The sequence below is a fragment of the Silene latifolia genome, chromosome 4 (genome assembly GCF_048544455.1).
Source record: "Silene latifolia isolate original U9 population chromosome 4, ASM4854445v1, whole genome shotgun sequence".
In the NCBI taxonomy this organism is placed as follows: Eukaryota; Viridiplantae; Streptophyta; class Magnoliopsida; order Caryophyllales; family Caryophyllaceae; genus Silene; species Silene latifolia.
Genome location: NC_133529.1, coordinates 95727880 through 95749811, shown reverse-complemented (window position 1 = coordinate 95749811; position 21932 = coordinate 95727880). Strand labels below are relative to the sequence as shown.

The 21932-nt window shown below is 42.5% G+C and overlaps 1 non-coding gene across 1 annotated transcript; it reads right to left on the bottom strand.

Annotated features, from left to right (window-relative positions):
• Positions 1-17775: 17775 nt before the first annotated feature.
• Positions 17776-17882, bottom strand: LOC141654025 (small nucleolar RNA R71). Its single transcript, XR_012547607.1, has one exon. It is a non-coding gene; the product is annotated as a small nucleolar RNA R71 (small nucleolar RNA).
• Between the last annotated feature and the right edge of the window lie 4050 nt (positions 17883-21932).

Genomic DNA, 21932 nt, shown 5'->3' with positions numbered 1-21932 from the left:
AAAGAGGAGAATTCCTTGGGGTGTTCTTTTGTATAGTTGACTTTGGTTTATCACGAATTGTGATGCAAGTAAACGGATGGCTCTTTGTCCTCTTTGATCAGAGTTGGGAGGGAATTCGTTTTTGGTTTTGTAGTTGAGGATGGCTTGGTACCAAGGTTCATCATGGCTTTCCTCGTCGTCGTTGATGGAACAAATGTGGGCTAGCACGCTCCTTCTCTCGACACATAGGGGCATTGATGTCATGTCGTCGGGTATGTTGACGTGCGCGGCAAGTTTTGCCTGGGCATCAGCAAATTGATTTTCCTCTCGTGGCATGTGGAAGTAGTCGATTTGGTCGAAGAACTCGGCCTCTTTATTGATCTTTGCTCGGTATGGAGCTAAACTGTCAAATCGGATTTTCCATGATCCGGACAACTGATTGATGATGAGAGAGGAATCGCCGTGGACCCTCAGTCTCTTGATGCCAAGTGTGATGGCTGCCTGTAGGCCGATGAGGCATGCTTCATATTCAGCGGCATTGTTGGTGACGGCGAAGTCTAGTTTGACCGAGATCGGAACATGTTCTCCCTCCGATGATGTTTGAAGGATTCCTACCCCGAAGCCTCTCAGATTAGATGCACCGTCTAAGTATAGGTCCCATGCGTCGGAATCGGCACAAAGGATGTCTTCGTCAGGATGTGATCATGTATCAGTCGTTGGATCTTCATTGACGGGATTCTTTGCCAGGAAATCGGCGACTGCTCTTCCCTTGATAACCTTGAGGGGTACAAACTTGAGATCAAACTTGGACAGCATGAGCGTCCACCTAGACAGCCTTCCATTTAGTACGGGTTTTTCGAAGATATATTTGACCGGGTCCATCTTGGAGGAGATGTGGACCGTGTAGCTGAGCATATAATGCCGCAGCTTCTTTGTTGACCATACTAGGGCAAGGGATGTCTTTTCCAGTTGGGTGTACCTTGTCTCGTACTCAATGAACTTTTTGCTGATGTAGTAGATGGCTCGTTCTTCGCCGTCGACTGTTTTTGCTAGCATAGCTCCCATGGTTGTGTTGATAACAGTCAGGTATAGGGATAAAGGAATCCTTGGTTGAGGTGGCATGAGGACATGAGGTTTGGATAGAATTTCCTTTATCCTGTCGAAGGCCTTTTGACAGTCATCGTCCCAATCGATGTGATCGGAGGCGCGATGTTTCTTGAATATCGGTTCACAAATCATGGTGAGCTTGGCAATGAAGCGGCTGATGTATTGGACCTAACCGAGAAATCCTCGAACCTCCTTCTCGTTCCTAGGCCGAGGCATTTGTTGAAGGGCTTTGATTTTGGTTGGATCAATCTCAATGCCTCTTTTGCTGACGGCATATCCCAAGAGTTTTCCGGAGGTGACCCCGAATCACACTTCTGAGGATTTATTCTCATGTTGTATTTCCGTAGACGAGTGAAGAATTTACAAAGGGCATTGATGTGGCCGTCCCGTTCTCTTGATTTGACGATCATGTCATCGAGATATACCTCTACCTCCTTGTGCATCATATCATGTAGGAGAGTGGTAGCGGTTCTTTGATAGGTTGCTCCGACATTGATGAGACCGAAGGGCATGACTGTGTAGCAATATGTACCCCACTGTGTAGTGAAAGCGGTCTTGTGCATGTCTTCCTCAGCCATTTTAATCTGGTTGTACCCAGCATACCCGTCCATAAATGATAGGAGAGTATGCTCGGCGGTATTGTCCACAAGGATGTCAACATGTGGCAAGGGGAAGTCGTCCTTTGGACTTGCCTTGTTCAGATCTCTGAAGTCGACGCAGACCCGAATTCTTCCGTCTTTCTTTGGTACGGGCACAATGTTGGCCACCCAGTCGAAATATTCAATAACTTTGATGAACCCAGCCTTGAACTATTTGTCCACTTCTTCCTTGATTTTTAGGGCCCATTCGGGACGCATCCGACGTAGCTTTTGTTTCACTAGTTTGGCTCCGGGCTTAATGGGTATCCGGTGCTCTGCAATTTCCCTGTCAATCCTGGGCATGTCTCTGTAGGACCAGGCGAATACGTCCTTGTATTCGTGGATAAGATTAACGAACTGTTGTCTTTCCGAGGGGTCCAGGGTTGTCCCTATCCTAAGTTTTTGAGGTGTGTTGTCAGTTCCTACGTTAATAGGTTCGGTCTCCTCAATGATGGGGGTTCTGGTTTCCCGTTTGTCAAGTTCTTTGGCTAGGTGAGGTGGGTAGTCACTCAAGTCAAATTCCTCATAGTCATTCAGAATTGCATTGCAGTTAAATTGAGACGAGTCATCCATAAGCAAACTTAGCGTTCATTAAGTTGACACGAGCGAAAAGCTCGGAGAGGACAGACATCTCGTGGTCACTCAGAGGCGACACAGCAGAGGAGGTGGCCCCTGGAACAGGCTCTAGGTTGTCACCTTTCGTGGGAGTGGGGATGACCCTTGTAGACTCAGCCTCTGAATCAGCCACGACCTTATGATAAAACAATAGGAAGGGGACCTTAGCTGGGACATCAGGAGTGTTAGGAGCTATGACAGACTCTGACTCCGACTCAGACTCAGACTCTTCTTCACTTCCCTCCTTGAACATAGAGCCATCTCCGGTTGTGATCTTGAGAATGCGGCCTTGGCGATCGGTCCACTTGACGGTCTTCCTCCAGCCCTGTGTAGCTTTCTCTGGGTCAGTGTCAGAGATCAAGGCGGTTGGGTCGAATTGATTGTCCTTCAGGGCGATGTTGATGATGTCCTCATAGTCGAGGTGCTTGATGTTATCTTCTCCAAAGAGGAGAGTGACAGCTTGTCCGTCGAGGCATGACGACGGCATAGACTCGGTTGTAGCAGCTTCAGTGTTGTTGGGGATGAAGTAGCAGTCCTGGAAGACTTCCACACCCGGGTACCTGGCCTTGGCTACAGAGTCATAGATTGGCTCCGGAAAGCCATGGTAGATCTTTGATCCTCCTTCGGGGACAAAGTATCCGTTGAGGGTCAGATGATAGGGACGGAGGATAACGCCGTGCTTCTTGCGTTTTCAAACTAGGAGGTTCATCTCCTGGATATCTTCATCGGTAGGCTCATATCCCAGTCTGAAGGGAATGTTGGGGACCTTAGCCTGTTTCAAGAGAGGTAAGGTGCTCTTCAGTGGATTGAGGGGCAAACCCGGGAAGTAACCCTGGCGCATCATGATGCGGTTGACAATGAGGTTGGCAAATGGGTCACAATCAAAGGGTGTCGATTAATCAGTTATGGCATTCACGGTTTGGAACCCCCACATTTCATTGTCATCCTCCTCGATGGCTTGGGAGTCTATTCCTTTTCTCATGACGGCTTTGATCGGGGAAGAAGGAATTGTGATTATTTTCCCGTTAAAAGGGACCCTGATTTTCTGGTGGAGAGTTGAGGTAACTGCTTTGACGGCGTGAGTCCAGGGACGTCCCAGGAGCATATTGAAAGAGGCGTCGATGTCGACCACCTGAAAACTGGTTTGTCTTTCCAGTGGTCCGGTTGCGAGGGCCAGAGTGATAAGCCCCGCGACTTTGCGACGAGTGTCGTCGTAGTCGCGTACTCCTTGATTTGTTAGGACCAAATCAACTTCCTTAATACCCAGCTTGTGAGCAGTCTTGAGGGGAATGACATTCACCGCAGATTCATCATCCACAAGGCCATGAGCACATTCTTCTTGAGATATTGTACGATAATGTACAGGGCAAGGTTATGGTTGGCTCCAAAAGGAGGGATATCTTCGTCAGAGAAGACGACTGGGTTGTTCAACTCAAGGGAGTCCCTTGTCATGTGCGCCACTATTTCTTCAGGGGAAGATGTTGAGGGCACAGTAAGTTTTCCCAAGGCCTGTAGCAAAGCCTGTCGATGATCAAAAGATGTCGCGATCAGTTGCCAGATTGAGATCTCGGCTTTTGCCTTCTGAAGCTGTTTGAGGATTAAATTCTCAAGAGCTCTTGGTTGAGTGTCTACGTCCAGGACGACTTGGTCGTTCGTTGTTGGGATGACCGTTGGATTATTCGGGTTCTGATAGGGGCGTCCGGACCGGGTAAGGTGACAAATCTCTTTCGCCCGTTTGCCTTTCTCTAGGACAAGGTAGACATCTTCAACGTCGTCTCTCCAGATGCCGTTGATTTCAGGATCTCGAAGGCACCTTGGAGGGGTATTTCTTGATGGGCAGTTTTTGTGAGGGATATTTTTGTGAGGGTAATTTTTGTGAAGGTAGTGTTTGTGGGTTTGATTATTGTGAGGGTGATTATTGTGAGGTGCATGCCAGAATGGTCGCGGGAGAAATCCGTCCTGGTGAGGGTAGTTTTGGGTGCTCGGGGGACTCTCCCTCGGGCGTGGTGGCGGAGGATTGAAGATAAGTCAATGGTAGGCATCGTCAAGTCGGGTGATCCTTTCGGAGAGACTGGCTATGGTTTCCTCAACCTGTTAGAACATAGTGAGCATAGTGGCGGCACTGAACACAAACACCCCGTCTGATGGATCCTTTTCCAAGGCGTTCACCTCGTCATCAACTGGCAGGATGAGGTGAGAGCATTCCAGAATTGGCTCATCGTTGGAGATGGCGTGGATTCCCAGAGGATTTGTTTTGTTGTTTGGCTTAGTCGGCGGGGGTAAAGGTAAATCCCCTTTCTCAATCATGTCTTGGATGATGTGTTTGAGTTTGAAGCAAGTTTCTGTATCATGCCCTTTCCCTTGATGGTACCGACAATAGGCATTGGGGTTCCAGAAGCTGGATTTCTTAGCATCGGTCGGATCCGGGGTGGGTCCGATTGGTTGGAGCTTTCCCTAGTCAATGAGCCTTTTCAGGGCACTTGCATAAGTTGACCCTATATTAGTGAACACTCTCTGGGGGCGTTCAACTCTCTTAGCAGATGGTTGAACGAGATTGACCTCATCAATTTTGTGTGTTGAGTCGTCGGGACGGGATCCGGTTGAGGTGGATCCTTGGTAGCCTCTGCCAGTGGTCCTGGCTAGGACACCCTTTTGGAGGTCGTCTTCAATGCGTGTCCCCAGAATTTGTAGATCCTGGAAAGTCTTAATATTTTAATACCTCAGTAAATTGGCATACACTGGGCGGAGATTGTTGATGAACTTTTCCACCAAAGTTGATTCACTCGGCTTGCTGACCAGCTGAGTACTTACCCTCCTCCAACGGGTTAAGAACTCGGTGAACCCCTCCTTGTCGTTCTGGGTTAGAACCTCAAGAGTACGGGTATTGGCTTGGATTTCAACATTGTCAGCATATTGTTTGGCAAATTCAACTGCGACCTCATCCCAAGTAGTAAGGTTTTTCGGATCAAGGGAGTAGTACCATTGGCGAGGGATCGGATCCAGCGAGGACAGAAAGATCCGGGTGAAAAGTTCCTGTTTGACCCCCTTAATGGCCATTTAGTCTTTGAAGGCACGGATATGATTGAGCGGGTCCTCCACTCCTTTGAACTTAGGTACGTCAGTCAGGGTAAAGTTGTCAGGTAATTGATCCCTAACAGGTTCGAACCTTCGGTTGTTCTCAAGATGGATATTTTTACCCCGGGCTAGGAGCTGTTCTTCCAAGAGCTTTAGCCTCTTCTCAGTTTCAGTCAGAGGTGGAGCATTATGTTCTCAAGTTTCCTTGTTTTCCAGGGCGTCGATACGGGTCTCGACGCGATCCAGGGTGACCTTAAGAGCGGTGAGCAGCCTGGCTAGCTGATCAGTCGTGACATCTCTGTTGTTATCGTTGTTGTTGTTGTTGTTGACAGACGAAGTTGAAGACGGGGCCATGGCTCTGAGGCAGAAAAACGGCTCACATTACAACTCAATCCGACACGGTTCAAAGACTGAACGTATACAACACAAAGGACGAGACAAATATCAGACTCAACAAGACGAGGGTGACCATGTGTGGTTCTTCGGTGCTGACTCGATTTATGACGTGACGGTGTTGACCGAACTTTTGACACGAGTCCAACATAACAGCATGATGCCATTGGACGGGTCTCGTTGTGAGACAACTCATAAGTAAAGACCCATAAGTGCGTTTGCTTCGACTCGAGAGACACGAGGCGTAATTGGAATGGTGGACTGAAGTTTTCGAAAATAGAAATTTTCAAAAAGATTCATTTGTCACTCTATGGGTGGCTTCCGAAGATAGAGATCTCCGCAAGTCGATCAATTGAAAGGGTTGTCTTAAGTTTATTTGCAAAAGACGGTTTTGAGTTTGAATCAGCTCGAAAAACAGTGTACTGTTTTCCAAGACGGTTTTGAAATTCAAAATTGTATGTTTTGAAAATCGAGTTTAAAATGCTTGAAGAGGACTCGGGGACGGTGCATGGTCCTCGGGATCTCGAAAGTGTCTCGAGAAAATGGTGTGTGCTTTTCTCAGGTTTTGAAAGAGCCATTGTCGGCGCGAAACGGGTTGAAATCCGTGTCTAGACGTGGCGATTTTAATGGCGTAAAAAGGTGATTTGAAATGGTTGTAGAAAACCGGGTTTGAAAATCGTCATTACGACGGCCTAGAAAGGCGTGTTGAAATGGTTATAAAAAACCGAGTTTGAAAATTGTCATTACGACGGCCTAGAAAGGCGTGTTGAAATGGTTATAAAAAACCTGGTTTGAAAATTGTCATTACGAAGGCCTAGAAAGGCGTGTTGAAATGGTTATAAAAACCGGGTTTGAAAATTGTCATTACGGCGGCCTAGAAAGGCGATGTTGAAATGGTTATAAAAAACCGGGTTTGAAAATTGTGATTACGACGGCCTAGAAAGGCGTGCAACAGTCGACGAAAGACCGAGGTTTGAAACGGCCATTATAACGACGCAAAAGGTGATTTTTTGAAAACTTGAAAATGACACGGAAGGACTTATGATCAAGTAGCACATAAGCAATCTCACTTCATTATATTATGCATTATGCTGACACGGGTTTTGGCTTAGAAGGGTAGGTTACACACCAAGCAATCAAACCCCGATTTGCGAGAGGGATACCAATCCAAACAAAATGTGTAAGGAGGGTGCCTTAGCCTCGTTCTCGAAAGTGATGAAAGCTCTTTGACGAAACAGAAATATGTAACGTCAATGGTATGCTTGACTCAATCGGGATTCGAAATGCGGGGATGAGAAAACTCACGCCGATGAGACGAGCCAATTGGTCGAAAAGAGTTAGGTTGTGGGCCCGGACAAGGAACCCGACCGTGACCGTAATATCATTTAATGCATTCCAACCAAGACCTCGTTCGAGTCTCACCATCTAGGAATCACAAAGACATAAGTGTCCTAGTTTTCCCCAGCGGATTCGCCAATCTATGGACATAGCCACCTACACGCCAAGTCAATATGTGGACGTATAGCGGTCTTTTGAAATCCTTGCTCGGCGGCGTAAAAATGCTTTCAACCAGATCGTTTTAGATCGGTCGGTTTCGTCTCGGTAAGGGTCTCGAAACGATTAGAGACGTTCGGAGTTGCCGCCAAGCATTTGTGGGATGCTTGGAACCCGTTCGAAATCCACTTTATACCTTGGTCAAATCGAAGCACAAAGCAGCGTTTGACATAGGTACTAAAGATAAGGAAATCGTCCCTCTTTAGCATCCTATCTCTAGAATGACTCTCGTACGCCCTGGATAAGGTCGTCCATTATCCAAAGTTTCTGAGTAAGAGGTGAAGGTACGTATTGCGAAGCCCTTTAATCAGACACCCAATCCCGCCCGCGGTAGCGGCCTCCACTGATCGATCTTGGTTGGTTGAATGCAAAAGTTGATAAAACGGTATAAATGCATGAATGCGCATCCAATAATTTAAACCTAACATGTGAGAGCTTTCTAAGTCGGTTGATTTAATCCAAGTATCAAGTATAAGATGTCGAGTTGGATTTATTGTTGATTTGCATGCAAGACGGGAATTAAACATCCATTTACCGTATTAGGTTTATGGTGCATAACGTGATCCATTTGTCTTAGTAAAGCATTTTGCAAATATGATTTTGAATAAGCAAATAGTCATCTTATCCATCCTATATCCGGGCTAATCGGAGTCGGGATCGTCCTAGACTAATGCTGGAAAGGGAACAGGCCCTGTATCAGACGGCTACATGAGGCGCGAGCCAGCCGGCGGTACAAGGGGCCTCCCCTGGTTTTGAAAATTAGAAAGAAAAGGCCTGCTTGAGGCACGGGTCAACCTACGGTTATATGCCGTATTCTGGCCATTTAGAAAACGTTATAAAACGTGTTGAAAAATGGGTATTTGAACCCGATTTTTTTTGTTTTCTACTACCTTTGTTTTCTTTATTCTTGGTCAATAACTACCTGCGCTTCGAATCAAGACAAATTTGGTCAGTTTGTCGGCTTAAACCTATCTCCCTTGACCCTTTTATGTTTTAATCTTGCTTAGGCTCGACTTTGGGAAGTCGTAATGTGCTTACGGTTAACTTTAGTAAATCTTCGTAGTTATTATTGAAATGTGAAAACATAAATTTTGCTTATGTGAAGTTAAATTGTGGGCTGGACGCAGTTGATCATTGTTGTTTGATGTTAACAAAGTCATGTGAGATAGGTTAATGTCGCTAAATAGGCCAAATCTCATCATATTTTCAGCATAGGTAGTTTTTGACCAAAAAACGAGAAAACAAAGGTAGTCTAAAGCAAGAAAAATAACATAAGGTAGTCTTTTTACAAATACCCATAAATATAAGGTAGTTTTTAACAAAAAAACCCTTGTTTTGATGATATTCGGTGTCGGGTTGGACTTTGACAAACTTGACATGAATAGTTTTGAAAACAATTATGAACTAATTATTTTAAGTTCATTTGAATGTAATTAGTCGTTACTCATCATCGTACCCGGATTAATATCCGGCATGGTATGTAGAACCAAGGATGACTTTGTGTTGGGGACTAACATGTTTGTTTCGAAAATGTAAAGAATTGATGAAAGGCTTTAAAATACCTCCCAAAAATGTAATAAAAGGCTTTAAAATACCTTTTAAATGTTATTAACCAAATATTATCACCGAAAAGCGGATTTAACCGTCATGGTATGAGGAACCAAGGGTGAAAAATGTTTTATGGTTAAAACAAATGAAATAAAATAAAAAAAGGTTCGAAAATATTTGAAATGGTAAAAACCGATTGTAAATATGAAAATGAATTAAAGGGGAAAGACGAGAACAAACATGGTAGAGTTCTGACCTGGACAACCGATTTAGGCGCGGGCAAGCCGGCGAACCAAGGGGCTTCTGTCTCAGGCCAAAAATCAGTTTTGACTCGTTTATTCCATGTTTTGGTTCATGTTATGCATATTTGAGCATGTTGTAGTCATGAAACAAATAAAAACATGATAAAAGAAGGATTTTTACACCCTCATACTTACATGTTTGGTTACGGCGAGAAACCGACGTAAGTGTAACAACTCTTTTGGTTGGAAAAGACTCGATTTAAAACCGTTTTGGTAAGTAAAAAGAGTGTTTTAAGATTAGTGACGGTGTAGTGGTCGAAGTGGTCGGTCAAGTGATTTAATGCATGATGACGGTACCAAACAATGTGTAAGGCTTGTATTTACGATCGGTAGGTCGTAAATACGCGTCGGATTGTGACTTAAGAAGTCGAGTCGAGAATTTTAAGGGAGAAAAGAGGGGGCGGACACTCGCGTAACTCTCAAATGAGGGCATTTGAGGGGTATTTATAGGAAAATGAGTGGTTGTGTGAGTTTTGAGCGACGTGGCCACCTGGGCTGCTCAAAGAGGCGCGAGCCACGTCGTGGGTCTTCGAGTTGTCTTGTCGCTTTCACACAAGAGCAATCATGATTTGTTCTATACTAGGATTTGTAGTCATATGTTTGGTACTTGACCAAACATAAATCCTTGAACTCTTAGCATAGAAGGTTTTGAAAGTTTTGTTTTTGGTGGTTGACTCGTTTTGACTCGTTGTTGGAGTCGGGATTTGAATTTTTGAGTCGGTTTTTGGTCCGGTTTCGGTTTTGACTCTAGGTAGTGTCATTGCGACCCCGTCGTCGTGCATTAAAAACTCCAGGTATTTTTGAAATGTTTTGAAATGTCTTATTTTCGAAATCGTTTTAAGTTTTCCGACGTAAAGTTGTACACAAACTGTCGATCAAACGCCACGATTCCAAAGCATGTTATAGTCCGATAATCATCGAGTGTTTGTTGGAGTCTCGGCAGATACTGGGTATCTACATAATGCCATACGATATGATTGAATCTTTACTATAAAATTGGAAGTAGTTTCTATCACAATTTGTCTAGTATTTATTATTCCACTAAAACAAAACATAATTAAAGGAATCAAGTACAATTCATATATGATAAGATTAGGCATTGTACCTAAGTTGTTGCTTGTATCGAAAGAAAGCATGTGGCCTTCTAACCCAACTTTCATAAGAACAACAAGTTTGTGGCTCGTGATGCTGTCTATTAAGGAAAGAAGATTATTTCTTAAAGACAGAGTGAGAAAAAAATGTTCAAGAGCCACAAACTGATACTAACTGAGAATAAGACGTAGAAAGATGTTCCTTCTTGGTCAAAATAAGTAATTATTTCTTCGAAATCTAAAGTGGACAGGAGTCATGTTATTTTTGAAAGTAACAAACCTGTAACTTATGAAGATGCTTTATCTAGTTTCAAGTCCGCAAAGTCCCATATGAACATAAACATGAAGATGTTTACTTAGCTTGGTTGATTGGTCGCAAAGGGTTTTGCACGCAACAACAACGCTTTATTGAATTCAGATATGATTTGACAGTTGGATTTCAAAATCATCTTGCATGAGTTTTGATAATCGCAACTATCCTAAGGTAGGATGCAAACTTAAAAGGGAATTTTAAGTAAAAGTCAAGGAGTTGAATTGTATGTTTTGATCATGTGATAAACTTTTCTCGAATTGTCGAGTAATTCTGTTTATACATGGAGTTTAGTGGGAGTAATGTGGTGTTACTAGTCTTATATGTAAGGGACATATTGATCATTGTGAATGATGGAAGACTTAGGAGAAGAATAATACATCTCTAAGGTATCCAGACCTATAAAGATAGTTCTAAGAGGATATTAGCGTTAAATGAATATTCTTATATTAATAAGAATCTTAACAAGTTCAAAAGTACTGAATATATAGAAATTGAATCCACATGCTTCCGCTGTTGGAGTATGTGTCCTCGACAATAATGTGATCACATGTTTAAATCTCATAATAAAAATACATGAGGGAAAATAATATTTATTGTCAACTGATCAACATTAATCGGTAATGGTTGGCTGACTAGAGTTTGACATTACTGTCGTATGACGGTGGTGATCAGTTGATCCCTTAAGGTCATACCTCTAGGGAAACATTCTTAATTGATTAATTAATTAATTGTATGATTGATACAAGTTAATTAATTCCTTAAAATTGACAAATGATTTTATGAGTAATACTACGTATCTTATTGTAATTTGATTAAATAAGATTCGTATTAAGTAACTAAATTGTTTTATTACTTAAGGTTTATTTATTGTTTATGAAACATTTAAAATAAGAATGAATGGTTTACTACAAAAACAAGTAGTTGTGATTTATAATTTTATGACCCATTTTAAGTAATTGTAATTGTGAATTACTAGTTAAATTTTTGTATGTGATTTATTTTGTTTATGTAATGATTTTTAATAAGTTAAAAATGCATTATTTAAATTACATGTTAAGTAACATGTCTAATATGTCACACTACACAAATTAACATTTGACAAATTTGAAATGGACCCATTTTATATGGGAGTGCCGTGTAATGGAGGGTGCAAGGAGTTGGTTGTGCTTTATTCATTTAATTAGTGGAAGGCATAATGGTGACCTAAAAATCATAGGCTTGCATGCCTAGTCTCTTGAGAAGAGAAAATAGAAAAAGGATTGGGCACTCTTCCCCTGTGCAATTTCGGCCACCCATAAAGAACAAGGAGAGTTTTTCTCTTCTCATTCCATTATTCATTCTTATAAAATTATATTGATAATTTTTACATTCACTCTAATTCTTGTTGGGAAAACATAAGAAGATAACTCACAAATCTCTAATATTATTCTCTCATTACTAGAAGTAGTATACTATTAATATTAGTTGTTATTTTAAGTCACATATACTAATTTCTAGTAAAAAATTAGTATTTGTATTAAGAGTGATTTCCTTGGTACAATCCTTGAGGAGTAGATCCTAATGCTGGGTTTAAATTAATCCTTGGAGCATTCGGTTTTTACGAAGACTCCTTTCGGCCCTCAATGTAAGAACAATCGATTTCTTCTTACTTTGTATATTTATGTTATGCATGCATAACATCCTTTTAGTTTTTGACTTAACTCATAATTACATAGTTATTAGAAGTGTCTAATAAGATATTAATGAATCTCACAATTTGTGGACATGGCCCATCTGCATGCCCGGTTCGATCTGCGGACATACATCGGTCTTTTGAAAGCCACGCTCGGCGGCGTAAAAATGCTTTCGACTGGATCGTTTTAGATCGGTCGGTTTTGTCTCGGTAAGGGTCTCGAAACGATTAGAGATTTTCGGAGTCGCCACCAAGCATTTGTGGGATGCTTGGAACCCGTTCGAAATCCACTTTATACCTCGGTCAAATTGAAGCACAAAGCAGCGTTTGACATAGGTACTAAAGATAAGGAAATCATCCCTCTTTAGCATCCTATCTCTAGAATTACTCTCGTACGCCCTGGATAAGGTCGTCCACTATCCAAAGTTTCTGAGTAAGAGGTGAAGGTACGTATTGGGAAGCCCTTTAATCAGACACCCAACCCCGCCCGCGGTAGCGGCCTCTACTGATCGATCTTTGTTGGTTGAATGCAAAAGTTGATAAAACGGTTTAAATGCATGAATGCGGATCCAATAATTTAAACCTAACATGTGAGAGCTTTCTAAGTCGGTTGATGTAATCCAAGTATCAAGTATAAGATGTCGAGTTGGATTTATGGTTGATTTGCATGCAAGACGGAAATTAAACATCCATTTACCGTATTAGGTTTATAGTGCATAACGTGATCCATTTGTCTTAGTAAAGCATTTTGCAAATATGATTCTGAATGAGCAAATAGTCATCTGATACGTCCTATATCCGGGCTAACCGGGGTCGGGATCGTCCTGGACTAATGCTGGAAGGGGAACAGATCCTGCGCCAGGCAACCATATGAGGCGCGAGCCTGTTGGCCATGCAAGGGGGTCTCCCCAGGTTTTGAAAATGAGAATTGAAAGGCCTGTTTTAGGCGCAGGTCAACCTACGGTGATATGCCGTATTCTAACCTTTTGAAAAACGTTTATAAAACGTATTGAAAAGTGGGTATTTGACCCGATTTGTTAATTTGAGGAACGAGACTCGAATAATCATTATTATTTTGATAATATTCGGTGTCGGGTTTGACTTTGAAAAAGTTGACATGAATAGTTTTGAAAATGATTATGAACTAATTGTTTTAAGTTCATTTGAATGTAATTAGTCGATACTCATCATCGTACCCGGGTTAAAATCCGGCATGGTATGTAGAACCATGGATGACTTTTTGTTGGTGACTAATATGCTTATTTTAAAAATGTAAAGAAATAATGAGAGGCTTTAAAATACCTCCCAAAAATGAAATAAAAGGCTTTAAAATACCTTTTAAATGTTATTAACCAAATATTATCACCGAAACACGGATTTAACCGTCATGGTATGAGGAACCAAGGGTGAAAAATATTTTATGGTTAAAACAAATGAAATAAAATAAAAGAGTTCGAAAATATTTGAAATAGTAAAAACCCGATTGTAAATATGAAAACGAATTAAAGGGAAATGACGAGAACAAACACGGTCTAGTTCTGACCAGGACACCCCATTGAGGCGCGGGCAAGCCGGCGAACCAAGGGGCTTCTGTCTCAGGCCAAAAATAAGTTTTGGCTCGTTTATTCCATGTTTTGGTTCATGTTATGCATGTTTTAGCATGTTATAGTCATGAAACAAATAAAAACATGATAAAAGAAGGGTTTTTACACCCTCATACTTACATGCTTGGTTATGGCGAGTGACCGACGTAAATGTAACAACTCGTTTGGTCGGAAAAAACTCGGTTTAAAACCGTTTTGGTAAGTAAAAAGAGTGTTTTAAGATTAGTGACGGTGTAGTGGTCGAAGTGGTCAGTCAAGTGATTTAATGCACGATGACGGTACCAAACAATGTGTAAGGCTTGTATTTACGATCGGTAGGTCGTAAATACGCGTCGGATTATGACTTAAGAAGTCAAGTCGAGAATTTTAAGGGAGAAAAGAGGGGGCGGACACTCGCGTAAGTTCTCAAATGGGGGCATTTGAGGGGTAATGATAGGAAAATGAGTGGTTGTGTGAGTTTTGAGCGACGTGGCCACCTGGGCTGCTCAATGACGCGCGAGCCACGTCGCGGGTCTTCGAGTTGTCTTGTCGCTTTCACACAAGAGCAATCATGATTTGTTCTATCCTAGGATTTGTAGTCATATATTTGGTACTTGACCATTCATAAATCCGGGAAATCTTAGCATAGAAGGCTTTGAATGTTTTTTTTTTTTTGTGGTTGACTCGGTTTGACTCGTTGTTGGAGTCGGGATTTGAATTTTTGAGTCGGTTTTGTGTCCGGTGTCCGTTTTGACTCTAGTTAGTGTCATTGCGACCCCGTCGTCGTGCATTAAACACTCCAGGTATTTTTGAAATGTTTTGAATTGTTTTATTTTCGAAATCGTTTTAAGTTTTCCGACGTAAAGTTGTACACAAATTGTCGATCAAACGCCGCGATTCCAAAGCATGTTATAGTCCGATAATCATCGGGTCTTTGTTGGAGTCTCAGCAGATACTGGGTATCTACAGAGCCCCCACTTTGAGTGAGGCTTGGACAGGGCGAAAGTCAAAGTAGAGCCCCCAGGTCAATCGAAGATTACAACCTGGAGACCCGAGCGACGTCAAGGCGGCGCGAAAGGATTCGGGCTAAGGATCTGCCGTCGGGAAGGGCGACGCCAAGGCGACTCGAGGGTACGAGCCAAGGACCTGTCGTCGGGAACAGTTTAGAGTCTGTCGACTATCCGTGCGGGTCGTTTAAAGTCCGTTAGAATACGTACAAAAGCTCGTCAGCCATAAGAAGGAGTCATACCTGAGGCATCTTCGGATATGTCCTTGCGCGTTAGCGGATAAAGGCTCGCCAGCTGTGGTGCATATGTGAGGAGGACTCGCCAGCCGCGATGCGTAGTAAGTCTTGCCAGCCATGGGCCGTATCTGAGGAGGGCTCGCCAGTGGTGATGCGTACTAAGGCTCGCCAGCCATGGGGCGTATCTGAGGAGGGCTCGCCAGCCGCGATGCGTAGTAAGGCTCGCCAGCCATGGGACGTATCTGAGGAGGGCTCGCCAGCCGCAATGAGTAGTAAGGCTCGCCAGCCATGATGCGATCAATTAATGGACCGTGAGAATAGCCGCGTCGGATGGGCTTGTTTTGAAAGTAGCGGACTCATGATGCCGCCGTGGAAATAGTGAATTTGAATTTTGACTATTACTGTTTTTAACAAGGGCGGGTTCCGCGACGAAGCCCTGATGCGTGTCTTTTATATGATGTTTTACATCCTATTTTCCATGCATTTCAGAGCTCATTTGTGTAGTTTAAGCTACCATTTCCCCCATTTCCGTCTACTTTCGTGTTTTTGTACATTATTGCAGAAATGTGAAGAATTCTGCGGAAATTGAGCTAAATCCGTCCCCGAGTATCTTGCGTTGCATTTGACGTGAAGTATTCACTTAAGGAACGAGCTTGGTGCGCAATTCAAGGCCCAAAAGACAAATCCACGAGATTATAGAAGTCAAGTACCAGCTAAAGAAGTCGATCGACCAGTACCATTAGTCGATCGACCAACTTGCGGGATCCAGAAGCTACTGTACACTGCTACTCAGTCGATCGACCGCCGTGCTTAGTCGATCGACCACACCGCTACTCAGACGAGAATTAAAAGATCGAGGAATAGCAAGCCCATGATACATTAGGTTTTGGAATAATAGTTACGTATATTTCTTATATAACGTAACCTAGTTCAGAAAGACAATCATCGAGCTTTTATTCAGAAATTTACCTAGTTTTACATTCAGTTCTTTAGACAATAATTAGGGTTTGGAATATTGGTTTGCATCGGATTTTCATTCGTACTTCTAATCATTCCTCTGTAATTTCGGTATTCCTTCTGTTCTAATTTCAGTTCATCTTTATTGCATTGATAGTGTAGAATTGTTAGTTAGTTCCCGAAACCATAATTATCGTTTTATGCTAGACTTTTGTTCCGTAGTTTTAATTATGAATTCTTCTGTTTATTTCATCAATCTTATTGTTGTTATCATTTTTAGTATGAGTAGCTAAATTGTTCGTGCTAGGATGTAGGGGAATTATAGTGTAGGCGGCAATAGAATAACACGGCCTGAGTCGCGAGTCAGTCGATCGACTGCCATACCTGGTCGATCGACTGACCACGTGAGGTTTACCCTCGTTTTAATTGATTTAAATGTTATATTTGACGAATCGAGTGCACACGACTAGTTGAATGCTTAATATATGACTGACCCATTAGATCGAGAGATAGGGACAGTTGTTAGATCACCAATTAAAATGACTAAATTATGCTGAGATCGAAAGATAGGTAAAGTTTAGACCGTTAGTCACTTTTCAGGACGAGAGTCAGTATTAGTGATATTAGGGACCTATAGCGAGATCGAAAGATGCTATTTGTCAAGAGTGGACCGAGAGGACCTCTTTATTTCCCGCCTCATGTGTTTGATTTAGACCTGTTTAATATGTTGTCGCCGAAACTATAGTGAACCGACCATCCTAGTACCCCTTCTCTATCTGTTTTATCTGTTTATTTAGTTTAGTATCTTTTATTGCTATTAGTATAGACCAAATCAAATCGACCCCACTTTCGTTACCTTAGACTAAATTAGACAATTAGAAATTACATTCGCCTCCTTGTGGTTCGACCCTGTTACCACTAGCCTAGGTTAGTTTTAATAGGAAATTATAAATCTTATTTTTGGTACTCACACCGAAGGGTATCAAATTTTGGCGCCGTTGTCGGGGAGGCAATTGTTCTAATTTTTAGTTGTTTTTATTTAGTCTTTCTTTGTTTAAGGGACATCCGTTCCTTAAACTTTTCTTATATTCTTTTTGTAGTTTCTTCTTATGCGCAGGTCATAGGGTGGTGAACTAGTACCATTCAATCCTGAGATTGAGAAATCCTTGCGCGAGTTGAGGCGATCACAAAGGATATTACCGACAGAGGAGGAGCTGAGTACTCTGTCAAGTTACTACGAGAACGCTCTGTTCGAAGAAGATCCACCTACATCTCCTGCCTCTACTTCTTCAGCTGAGACAGTCACTTCTCCAGAAATTCCAGTCATGGCTGAAGAAGCAACCATTGCCAGTCACTCAGAGCCGACAAATGCGAATCTCTACAAAGGATTCAAACTACCTGGGAGGCGAGAAAATTCGAGCCGAAGCCTTCCTATATTAACCTGGTTAAGAGAAACCAGTTCGGGGGAGCTGCAAATGAAGATGCAGCCAAGCATATGGAGATTTTTATTAATTATTGTTGCTCTATACCCCCGCCGACCGGTGTGACCCAAGACCAGATCAAGGAGACCATGTTCATTTTCTCTCTTCGTGATGCTGCAAGGGAGTGGTATAGAGATCTGGATCGAGCCGCTCATGGGATCACCGACTGGAATTCATTGGCCTTGGCATTCTACAAAAAATACTTCTCTGCCTCGAAGACAAATGCCATTAGAGCTCAGATCACGAGCTTTAAACAGGGGCCTGATGAGAACTTTCATGAAGCATGGGTCCGTTTCAAGAAACTGGTGCGAACCATACCGCACCATGGGTTCGAAAAATGGAGTCTTTGCAATCAGTTCTATAATGGGTTGTATGACGATCAGATGGCTATTTTGGATGCTGCAGCCAATGGCCGATTTGCTGAGAATATGGGAGAGACTAAGGGGTGGAAGATCATTGATGACTTAGCCACCCATAAAGCTGAATATGGGAATTCCAGAGGCAATCAAAGGAGAGCTGCTGAATCTTCCTCTGTAGCTGCACTAGAAGCTCTCACTGCAAGGTTTGACAAATATGAGTTGGGAGGAGCTTCTAAAGGAGGGATGTACCATGTTAATGTTGTTTCAGACGGTCCTTTCGTCTGTAGAAGATGTGGAGCTGAGGGACATGTCTCAGAAAATTGTTCTGTCCCCTTTGAGTCTTGCGCTGCCTTTCAACATTATAGGCAGACAAACACGTACTATGAGCCGAATGTCCACCCCAACTTGAGGTGGAGTAGCCAGAATGTCCCGAATCCGACTCAACCTCCACAACAGCAGCAACAACAAGCTTATGTGCCCCCTCACAAACAACCATATCAAAAACCTCCCTATGTGCCGCAGCAGCAACAATCCCAAAATTCCGAGTTCACCGAGTTGAAGAACTTATTGCTGAAGGAGTCCCAAGCTAGAGAGGCCGGGATGAAGATGCTAGAGAGCCAAATTGCTCAATTGGCTAGCAAGAATACCACTCGAGCTCCGGGACACTTACCAACTCAAACCGACCAGAAGGAGACTCTTAATGCCATCACGTTGAGGAGTGGGTCCACCCTGGAGGGGCCTGCTATGGTCGAGGACGATGCTGCAAAAGATGAGGCGAAACCGAGTCAAAACAAAGCTGGAACGAGCAAAGGAAAGAAAAAGGCGTCTACCAGGTATGTCAGTCGATCGACTGACGTATACCTGGTCGATCGACTGAAGTGCGAGTTACAGAAGCTTCTGGTCCTGTTCAACTCAGTCGATCGACTGACATCACTGGTCGATCGACTGAGATCGCTGCTAATAGTGAGACTTTTCGTCCTCCGATGCCCGACAACTTGAGGGATCATTTGTTTCGGGGTACGACAGTCCCGAAAATATTGGGGCAAGACCCGAGTGCTGATGGGTCAGTCCCGTCTCCGAAGTACGACCCGATGTCGATCAATGGTTCACATTTGAGACGGTCTGAGGAGGGTTCAAGCTTCAACAAGGAGAAAGTAGTGGACTTCCAGCCTAAGTCCACGGATACCGGCATGCGCGATTTAGAGGAGAGGGCTAAGCTACTTCTTACAGCCCCATATCCGGAAAGACTAGTGCCGACGAAGGAACAGGTATCTTTCAATAAATTTGAAAAAGTTATTCGTAGCTTGAATGTACAAGTGCCTTTCCTTGAGTTAGTTAATCAAGTGCCTGCTTACACTAAATTCATGAAACAACTCTTGTCTAAGAAAAAGTCACTTGAAATCGTGTGCATACTCTTTGTCGCATTAACCAAAGAGTCATGCTCTTATTTGTCTCACACTGCACCTCACAAACTAGAAGACCCGGGTAGTTTTTCTGTTCCTTGCAATATAGGTACCTTCTCTATTGAGAAGGCATTATGTGACTTAGGATCTAGTATAAGTGTAATGCCCTTGAGTCTTGCTAGGAAGCTCAAATTGACTAGGTTCGCAGTGACAGACATGCCAGTACAGATGGCTGACCGATCTGCGGTCCAGCCAATAGGATTCTTAGAGGACATCCCCGTGCAAATAGGGAAGTTCTTCTTCCCTGTTGACTTCGTCGTACTTGACATGCCCGAGGATGCCCATATTCCCATTATTTTGGGTAGGCCATTTCTGCACATTGCTGGTGCAGTCATAGATGTTGGTTCGGATACCTTGACTTTTAAAGTAGGGAAGCAATCCATTGTTTTTGCCAAACCTGCTAAGAAGAAAGACCCCATGTGGCCCGTGACTTGCAATACGGTTTCTGAAAAGAAATCTTATTTTATACTTCCTGATATGCCTATCTCTAGTCCCATTCCTGTTGTAACACCTCCGCCCCGGGTTGGGAGCAAATTGGAGGAAGATTTGTCTATTTCTGATATTGCAGGAGCTGGTTTGGGGAAGGAAGAGCTGCAAGTCGCCCCAGCTGCGAAGAAGCCAATCATTTCACGAGGAGGTCTTGGTTGCCTTAGCTTTGGCACTGATGATGAAGTTGATGACGAGCCGGTCAAAGTGAGAGAGTCCGATTTAGATTCTGACGTGTCCGAAGAGATCATTGACTGGGGAGATGATGAAGTTGTTGATCCGTTGAGCCATACGGACGTGGAAGTTAAGAAGGGTGCAGCTGAGAAGATAAGCACCGTTGAGGCTACCTCTAGTAGCCAAAAGCCGACCAAGTGGGCCATTCCGTGGCCGTTCTTGATCAACTACTAGTTGATCACATGTTTTACAAACATTTTATTTGCTTTTGTTAGACACTTTTTATTGCTTTTGTGTGCGCGAAACTTCGCATTTTATTTTGCTTGCTTAGGATTTTATACGCTATAGACTTTACTTTGAGTTTTGCGCAATTTTGGGCGCGTATTATTGTGCATTTGCAGGTTTTTAGACCTCATTAGCTCAAGTAATTGAGCAAATACGAAGAAATAAGAAGTAACAGCAGTATCTTCAGTCGATCGACTGGCAACCTTGGTCGATCGACTGCGTTGCAGTTTCCAGGAGCTACTGTTCCTTTCACCCTGGTCGATCGACTAGGCTATGTGGTCGATCGACCGCCCTGCACTGCTGTACTTGTTCACGACCTCTCTCCTACTGTGTTTGGTCGATTTGCGGAATTGAGGGAGTTTTCTACTCCACTTTATCTTCCGTCATTTTATTTATTTCTTCAATTTTTCTCAATTATGCACATAATACCGCTTCATTATTGTCTTTCTCGATTTTATGCGTGGTACTTTGTTTGTCTTTTTAGGTACTTATTAGTAGCACTGCTGGCTACTGAAACCTCCGAGCTTACGCTGGTTTGGGGAGGTTTCCTTTGCTGTGCTTAAAGTCTTGTGAGTTCCCGATTTCCACTTCATGTCATATTTATTTGTTTATTTTCTCGCAAATTCCCGTTTCTTTTTTTTTCATAACATGATTTTGCACAATGGGGACATTGTGTGATTTGGTTTGGGGAAGGGTTTTGCGTCGCATATCATTTGCTCGCATTCACGTTTACATTTTGTTTTGCATTGTTTATTTCATTTTATATATGTATACCAAAAATTCAAAAAAATTGAAAAATTTCAAAAATTCAAAAAAATTGCATGTTTATTTTAGCATATAGGTCGTGTCGGAACGGTAGTATTTCAATGATGACATTGCATTTTCATCTGTTTATGCCTAAGCCTTGCTAATTGACATGTTATTAGTAGAATCATATATGCATAGTCTACGAGTTTTCGTTAAATTTCTTGCTGGACTTGAGACTTGACTTTGATTTTTGGCAAACTACTTATATATTTTGAGATATTAGAGCCTATAACTGGTGACATCTATGACCGGTTTATTTAGGAATGTGAGTAGTACTCCTTATGAGACATGTTACATTAATTTGCATAAATATGAACTTGATCTACTTAATACCTGTATGCATTCGGTTTGCGGTTTGTTGACACATGTGGTAGAGGTCCCCTTTTCTCATTTTGCTCATGAACCCCTCACTGCCAAAAATAGCCTTTTTGTCCCATTACTACATCCTACATTTAGCCTGCCCTTGTCAAGCTAGTAGTTTACGTTCTGGGATTGTTACTTCGTTTTTGGTAGCCATTTGCTCTTATTTGAGATTTAGTTGGGAAGATGAAATAAAGGAGGAAAGAAGTTGAAAGGAAAGAAAAAGAAACAAAAAGAAGAGAAAAAATGATTCGAAAAAAGAGAAAAGAGGTTTTGTACTGTTCAAAGCAGTCGATCGACTGCCAATTATAGTCGATCGACTGGAGTTCGAAAGAAAAAAGAAAGAATCAATTCGCATAATTCAAGCCTTTTTCTTATGGCGATTTTTGCTCCCATGTATTATTCTTATCTTATGGGGAGTTGGTTGATTGCTTTATATCAGGGATT